This window comes from Salvelinus namaycush, chromosome 3 (genome assembly GCF_016432855.1).
Source record: "Salvelinus namaycush isolate Seneca chromosome 3, SaNama_1.0, whole genome shotgun sequence".
Taxonomy (NCBI): domain Eukaryota; kingdom Metazoa; phylum Chordata; class Actinopteri; order Salmoniformes; family Salmonidae; genus Salvelinus; species Salvelinus namaycush.
In genome coordinates, this window is record NC_052309.1 from 68,447,726 (window position 1) to 68,456,716 (window position 8,991).

At 44.3% G+C, this 8,991-nt stretch overlaps 1 long non-coding RNA gene across 1 annotated transcript; it reads right to left on the reverse strand.

The window, feature by feature from the left end:
• Positions 1 to 607: 607 nt before the first annotated feature.
• Positions 608 to 3,870, reverse strand: LOC120044534. Its single transcript, XR_005476554.1, has 2 exons — positions 3,820 to 3,870; positions 608 to 975 (listed from the first exon to the last, which is right to left on the reverse strand). It is a non-coding gene; the product is annotated as an uncharacterized LOC120044534 (long non-coding RNA).
• Positions 3,871 to 8,991: the final 5,121 nt, after the last annotated feature.

Genomic DNA, 8,991 nt, shown 5'->3' on the forward strand with positions numbered 1-8,991 from the left:
TGGGAGAGGGCCAGCAGCAGCCGTCTACCAGCTTTACAGGCAGACTAAACAAAACAACCAGAGAATGGTCCCCTCTGAGGGAGATGGATAGAAAGACTGACAGGGAGTAGAAGAGACAGACGTGTGTGTGTCATATCTTAGATCCGTGTAAGCCTCAGGCACTGGTAACCTTTACACACAAAAGCAGGTTTTGGTAGTTATGTGCGTGTATGTTTGTACATAGCTAAGTATATGGCTGGAGACATAAAACAATCAGGAAATATAAATCTCATTGAATAACCTCCATTACAGATAGAAAGGCCTACATGCACCCAATCCCAGCAGTGTTGGTCCCTAGAGACTGAACAGTAAATTACATGTTAACTTGTGTGATTGATACTGCATAAACACATAAACTATTCAGTGACTAATGACTAATTTATGAAGCAGAATTTGGTCCACAGTCCATTCTCCTCCTCTGTAAGTAAGTGTCCTTCGGTACGCTGCTAGGCATTTGAAATATGAGAGTTTTCCGACTTAACGACTGTCACTTGGCCAAACGCAGCAGCTGGAAGTGGAAGTGTTTTGCGGAAAGCCAACATTTCTCAAGACACATAATGCATGGCAATACTATGAACAAATGTTTATTATTTCTAACTTTGGTTTCACACACAAAAAATATTGTTAAGGCAACAACAGAAAACACACACTCCACTAGGCCCTCTGTGCACACACACACACACACACACACACACAACTCCAGCCATACATCAGGCCACTCCACAGCACACCGTTAAAATGGAATCGATTCTCCAAACGGATTAGCTGCTGGCCAAGCAGGCTGGAGGGGTGACATTTTGCTTTCAGAAACTGAGTCAGCAGCTGCTGATGAAAGGCAAGGCTCTCAGTCTCCTTCTGCCTCTTCACGCCCCTTCATTTCACCATTCACCTTAACTCAGCTCATCACGCCGAGCAGGTCAGGGGGAAGGCTAGTTCCTATCAGAGATAAAAGAGAGAAGAAATAGAGAGAGAGGAAGAGAGCGACATTGACAGACATACATTAAGAATGTGATGAGACTAGAATGATACGAAAAATACTATATTTCACATCTGCCATTTCAGACCAGTTTACACCAAGGAGTGACTCAACGGGACAACTATAGACAATGTAAATAAGTGAAACCACAGTGGAAGCCCCAGACCAGACCTGTGTGCATACAGTATGCTACTATGCAGTGAATGTGAGACACCGTAGCAGATGGGTTTCCTCAGGGTAGTGAAGCAGCACACATATTCAACGTGCCGTCATATTATGGGATTTCCAGTTTCACCACGTACAGAAAGGCAAGGGAAGACCACTCAGTATCGTTTTGAAAGATTGAGTCAAAACTCAGAGGAATTGACAAATAACATTCCAAAAGATTTACATTTTATGCAGAATCGCTATCGCATAGACAAAGTCAGTCATTTTGGTGTTTTTTTTTTGTCTGAGACTTTGCTAGTCTTACAGCTATAGATGAAAGCCCTGGGTAAAGGCAGTGTTAAAGCAAAGGCAGAGCGGCAGACATCCCTGATGAATTGCCTATTGGTCCAACAGACTTTCACTCATAGAAGTGTTTTCTGATCAACTCAGGCGTTAGCATGCTTCAGTTCGGTTAACTCCTAACGAAACACACAGAACTCAGGCCCTGTGTGTAGTTAACCGACCCTCTCTGCCCATTCATCGTCATTTTACCTGTTGATGTTGTCTTAGCTGATTAGCTGTCTTACCCGTTGTTGTCTTAGCTAGCTCTCCCAATCAACACCTGTGATTGCTTTATGCCTCGCTTTATGTCTCTCTCAAATGTCAGTATGTCTTGTATACTGTTGTTTAGGATAGTTATCAGTGTTTTAGTTTACTGCGGAGCCCCTAGTCCCACTCAACATGCCTCAGATACCTCCTTTGTCCCACCTCCCACACATGCGGTGACCTCACCCAGCATAACTAGCGCGTCCAGAGATGCAACCCCTCTTATCATCACTCAGTGCCTGGGTTTACCTCCACTGTACTCGCACCCCATCATACTCCTGTCTGTACATTATACCCTGAATCTATTCTACCACGCCCAGAAATCTGCTCCTTTTATTCTCTGTCCCCAACGCACTAGACAACCAGTTTTGATAGCCTTTAGCCGTACCCTCACCCTACTCCTCCTCTGTTCCTCGGGTGATGTGGAGGTTAACCCAGGCCCTGCGTGTCCCCAGGCACTCTCATTTGTTGACTTCTGTAACCGAAAAAGCCTTGGTTTCATGCATGTTAACATCAGAAGCCTCCTCCCTAAGTTTGTTTTACTCACTGATTTAGCACCCTCCGCCAACACTGATGTCCTTGCTGTATCTGAATCCTGGTTTAGGAAGGCCACCAAAAATTCTGAGATTTCCATACCCAACTAGAACATTTTCCATCAAGATAGAACTGCCAAAGGGGGAGGAGTTGCAATCTACTCCAGAGATAGCCTGCAAAGTTCTGTCATACTTTCCAGGTCTATGCCCAAACAATTCGAGCTTCTAATTTTAAAAATTAATATCTCCAGAAATAAGTCTCTTACTGTTGCCGCCTGTTACAGACCCCCCTCAGCTCCCAGCTGTGCCCTGGACACCATATGTGAATTGATTGCCCCTTATCTATCTTCAGAGTTTGTTCTGTTAGGTGACCTAAACTGGGATATCCTTAACACCCCGGCAGTCCTACAATCTAAGCTAGATGCCCTCAATCTCACACAAATTATCAAGGAAACCACCAGGTACAACCCTAAATCCGTAAACATGGGCACCCTCATAGATATTATCCTGACCAACTTGCCCTCCAAATACACCTCTGCTGTTTTCAGTGATCACTGCCTCGTTGCTTGCATCCGCTATGGGTCCGCGGTCAAACGACCACCCCTCATCACTGTCAAGCGCTCCCTAAAACACTTCTGAAGCAGGCCTTTCTAATCGACCTGGCCCGGGTATCCTGGAAGGATATTGACCTCATCCAGTCAGTCGAGGATGCCTGGTCGTTCTTTAAAAGTAATTTCCTCACCATCTTAAATAAGCATGCCCCTTTCAAAAAATGTAGAACTAAGAACAGATATAGCCCTTGGTTCACTCCAGACCTGACTGCCCTCGACCAGCACAAAAACATCCTGTGGCGGACTGCACTAGCATCGAATAGTCCCCGCGATATGCAACTTTTCAGGGAAGTCAGGAACCAATACACGCAGTCAGTCAGGAAAGCAAAGACTAGCTTATTCAAACAGAAATTTGCATCCTGTAGCTCTAACTCCAAAAAGTTTTGGGACACTGTAAAGTCCATGGAGAATAAGAGCACCTCCTCCCAGCTGCCCACTGCACTGAGGCGAGGTAACACTGTCACCACCGATAAATCCATGATAATCGAGAATTTCAATAAGCATTTCTCTACGGCTGGCCATGCTTTCCTCCTGGCTACCCTGGCCACCAGCTCCGCACCCCCCGCAGCTACTTGCCCAAGCCTACCCAGCTTCTCCTTCACCCAAATCCAGATAGCAGATGTTCTGAAAGAGCTGCAAACCTGGACCCGTACAAATCAGCTGGGCCCTTTCTAAAATTATTCGCCGCCATTGTTGCAACCCCTATTACCAGTCTGTTCAACCTCTCTTTCGTATCGTCCGAGATCCCTAAAGATTGGAAAGCTGCCGCGGTCATCCCCCTCTTCAAAGGTGGAGACATTCTAGACCCACACTGTTATAGACCTATATCCATCCTGCCCTACCTTTCTAAAGTCTTCGAAAGCCAAATTAATAAACAGATCACTGACCATTTTAAATCCCACCGTACCTTCTCCGCTGTGCAATCCGGTTTCCGAGCTGGTCACGGGTGCACCTCAGCCACGCTCAAGGTACTAAACGATATCATAACCACCATCGATAAAAGACAGTACTGGGCAGCCGTCTTCATCGACCTGGCCAAGGCTTTCGACTCTGTCAATCACCGGTTTCTTATCGGCAGACTCAACAGCCTTGGTTTCTCAAATGACTGCCTCGCCTGGTTCACCAATTACTTCTCTGATAGAGTTCAGTGTGTCAAATCGGAGGGCCTGTTGTCCGGACCTCTGGCAGTCTCTATGGGGGTACCACAGGGTTCAATTCTCGGGCCGACTCTTTTCTTTGTATATATCAACGATGTCGCTCTTGCTGCAGGTAATTCCCTGATCCACCTCTACGCAGACGACACCATTCTGTATAAATCAAATCAAAGTTTGTCACTTACGCCGAATACAACAGGTGTAAACCTGACAGTGAAATGCTTACTTACAGGCTCTAACCAATAGTGCAAAAAAGGTATTAGGTGAACAATAGGTAAGTAAAGAAATAAAACAACAGTAAAAAGACAGTGAAAAATAACGTACATATACAGTAGCGAGGCTATAAAAGTAGCGAGGCTACATACAGACACCGGTTAGTCAGGCTGATTGAGGTAGAATGTACATGTAGATATGGTTAAAGTGACTATTCATATATGATGAACAGAGAGTAGCAGTAGCGTAAAAGAGGGGTTGGAGGGCGGTGGGTGGCGGGACACAATGCAGATAGCCCAGTAAGCCAATGTGCGGGAGCACTGGTTGGTCGGCCCAATTGCGGCAGTATGTACATTAATGTATAGTTAAAGTGACTATGCATATATGATAAACAGAGAGGAGCAGCAGCGTAAAAGAGGGGTTGGTGGGGGGGGGGCACACAATGCAAATAGTCTGGGTAGCCATTTTATTACCTGTTCAGGAGTCTTATGGTTTGGGGGGTAAAAACTGTTGAGAGCCCTTTTTATCCTAGAGTTGGCACTCCGGTACAGCTTGCCATGCGGTATTAGAGAGAACAGTCTATGACTGGGGTGGCTGGGGTCTTTGACAGTTTTTAGGGCCTTCCTCTGACACCGCCTGGTGTAGAGGTCCTGGATGGCAGGCAGCTTAGCCCCAGTGATGTACTGGGCCATACGCACTACCTTCTGTAGTGCCTTGCGGTCGAGGTCCGAGCAATTGCCGTACCAGGCAGTGATGCAACCAGTCAGGATGCTCTTGATGTTGCAGCTGTAGAACCTTTTGAGGATCTCAGGACCCATGCCAAATCTTTTTAGTTTCCTGAGGGAGAATAGGCTTTGTCGTGCCCTCTTCACGACTGTCTTGGTGTGTTTGGACCATTCTAGTTTGTTGTTGATGTGGACACCAAGGAACTTGAAGCTCTCAACCTGCTCCACTACAGCCCCGTCGATGAGAATGGGGGCGTGCTTGGTCCTCCTTTTCCTGTAGTCCACAATCACCTCCTTAGTCTTGGTTACGTTGAGGGATAGGTTGTTATTCTGGCACCACCTGGCCAGGTCTCTGACCTCCTCCCTATAGGCTGTCTCATCGTTGATCAGGCCTACCACTTTTGTGTCGTCTGCACACTTAATGATGGTGTTGGAGTCGTGCCTGGCCATGCAGTCGTGGGTGAACAGGGAGTACAGGAGGGGACTGAGCATGAACCCCTGGGGAACTCCAGTGTTGAGGATCAGTGTGGCAGATGTGTTGCTACCTACCCTCACCACCTGGGGGCGGCCCGTCAGGAAGTCCAGGATCTAGTTGCAGAGGGAGGTGTTTAGTTCCAGGATCCTTAGCTTAGTGATGAGCTTTGAGGGCACTATGGTGTTGAACGCTGAGCTGTAGTCAATGAATAGCATTCTCACATAAGTGTTCTTTTTGTCCAGGTGGGAAAGCGCAGTGTGGAGTGCAATAGAGATTGCATCAGCTGTGGATCTGTTTGGGTGGTATGCAAATTGGAGTGGGTCTAGGGTTTCTGGGATAATGGTGTTGATGTGAGCCATTACCAACCTATCAAAGCACTTCATGGCTACGGACGTAAGTGCTACGGGTCTGTAGTCATTTAGGCAGGTTGCCTTTGTGTTCTTGGGCACAGGGACTATGGTGGTCTGCTTGAAACATGTTGGTATTACAGACTCAATCAGGGACATGTTGAAAATGTCAGTGAAGACACCTGCCCTTCTTTGGACATCTGGCCCTTCTTTGGACACTGTTAACTAACCTCCAAACGAGCTTCATTGCCATACCACTCTCCTTCCGTGGCCTCCAACTGCTCTTAAAAGCTAGTAAAACCAAATGCATGCTTTTCAAATGTTTGCTGCCCGCACCCGCCCGCCCGACTAACATCACTACTCTGGACGGTTCTGACTTAGAATATGTGGACAACTACACATACCTAGGTGTCTGGCTAGACTGTAAACTCTCCTTCCAGACTCATATTAAACATCTCCAATCCAAAATTAAATCGAGAATCGGCATCCTATTTCGCAACCAAGTCACCTTCACTCACGCCGCAAAACATACCCTCGTAAAACTGACTCTCCTACCGATCCTTGACTTTGGCGATGTCATTTACAAAATAGCTTCCAATACTCCACTCAGCAAACTGGATACAGTCTATCACAGTGCCATCCGTTTTATCACCAAAGCCACTTATACCACCCACCACTGCGACCTGTATGCTCTAGTCGGCTGGCCCTCGCTACATATTCGCCGCCAGACCCACTGGCTCCAGGTCATCTATAAGTCTATGCTAGGTAACGCTCCGCCTTATCTCAGCTCACTGGTCACGATAACAACACCCACCCGTAGCACGCGCTCCAGCAGGTATATCTCACTGGTCATCCCCAAAGCCAACACCACCTTTGGCCACTTTTCCTTCCAGTTCTCTGCTGCCAATGACTGGATCAAATTTCTAAAATCGCTGAAGCTGGAGACTTATATTTCCCCCGCTAACTTTAAATATCAGCTATCTGAGCAGCTAAACGATCGCTGCAGCTGTACATAGCCCATCTGTAAATAGCCCACCTAATCTACCTACCTCATCCCCATATTGTTTTTATTTACTTTTCTGCTCTTTTGCACACCAGTATTTCTACTTGCACATCATCATCTGCTCATCTATCACTCCAGTGCTAAATTGTAATTACTCCGCTACTATGGCCTATTTATTGCCTTACCTCCTCACACCATTTGCACACACTGTATATAGACTTTCTTTATTTTCTATTGTGTTATTGACTGTATGCTTATTTACTCCATGTGTAACTCTGTTGTTGTTTGTGTTGCACTGCTTTGCTTGGCCAGGTCGCAGTTGTAAATGAGAACTTGTTCTCAACTAGCCTACCTGGTTAAATAAAGGTGAAATAAAATATTTTTTAAAAAACGAACGAGTGCACTCACATACTCCCTTAAAAGACCTTCGCGTAAAGAACGAGAAAAACGTGGCAATAGTACTGTTTGTCCATTTTGAGACGCTGTAGCCACTTCCTCAAAATAGTTCGAATTAATCTAAGGTGATTCAATAAATCTGTAATTAATTGTTACTGTCGAGATCTTACTCGCGCAATTTTACATCTTACTAAAATGTTTGGTGCAGTATTCATCAATGAAAAAATGTGCATGAAAACGAATCGTCTCTCGTTGAATGACAACAAATACTACTGTTGACCAATCACCGACGAAGGGGCGTAGATTCCGGCTCCGAACTTCGGCTTGCCTCACCAACAAATGTGTGTGGCCAAACAGCTGAAAAACCCCTCACCGAAGTCCAAAACGTCACAAAATATCGTCATCATAATAATATGCACGAACTCTACCTTATTGTTTCGGCTGGGAAGCATGCGGACGCTTTAAGCATCAAGCAAGATGTGTTTTAATAGCTAGGTCATACTCAGCAGTGTTGCCAACTAATTTTCAGGGTAAGTTGCTAGAGGCAGGTTGATTTGTTGCTAAATGACGTTGTGATGTCATTGCGTGATAACGTAAAACTGCGTCATTACGTTGAATACACATAACGTTACTCAAATTGACTGTCATAAATATTATCCTGCCAACCACTATATGAAGAAGTTGAAGGAAAACATCAACTAAAATTGCTCCTTTTGTAATGACCACCCAGAAACAGTGTTGCATCTTTTTTTGGTATTGTATACATGTAAGAAAACTGTGGCAAGACATCAGTAGATTTATAATTGAACACATTTATGAAGATTTTACACTATTGTGGAGAGATGTACTGCTTGGATTCTTTACATACGATAAAAATAAGCTGAAACAGTTATGTAATTCCTTTCATTATTCTTTTGGCCAAATTTCATATACACAAATGTAAATTTACTAACAAAAAAAAACACATTTTCTTACCCGACAAAAATAAATTGAACTGTATTTTAAGACTGTTAAATACTCTACTAACAAAAAAGCTGTTAGAATTGTAAGTGTATGTATGTCCCTTAAGGTCCTTGTGTAATTGTAATGTGATATTGTCCCCCCTAGCTCGATTGTCCATTATATATAATCTATAAATACTTGTGTTCCCTTATGTACTTTCTGTATTGATTTGTTAATAAAAAAATAAAATATATTTTTTAAAAATACTAAAATTGACTGGCCAGCTCGGCAAAAAATATGATTTGACATTTGTTCAGGTACAGACTCCCACTCTTGTCTACAATTTTGATTGAGACATGTTGATTGATGTTGTAAGTTCTGTTCAAGATCAAACATTCGTGAGCAACTATAGACATTGGGTTTGGCTCATCGAACCAGTACTACTGCTGCTGCAGTCAGCCAACAATGATTTGCAATTTGCTGAAATTGCTGCTGGCCTGCAGCTGACGCCACTCACAATGCACTTTTGCAGCCAGGCACGTGTGTGTGACAGAGAACATCGTTTTTGTTCCATTTAGAGGGAAATTGCATGCATTTTAGCGTTTGAGTCACTTTTCAAAAGTTCAAAATACATTTTTAAAAGTAGCTAAATTTGTTGCTAGGTGCAGTTTGAAAAGAAAGTTGCCAAGGTAGTCTGAAAAGTTGCTAAATCTAGCAACAAAATTGCTAAGTTGGCATCACTGATACTCAGAGGATATGCAGTCAGGAGACAAATGATGTGTAGCTATATAATTGTCCTTCTGCATATTCATGACTTGCATGTT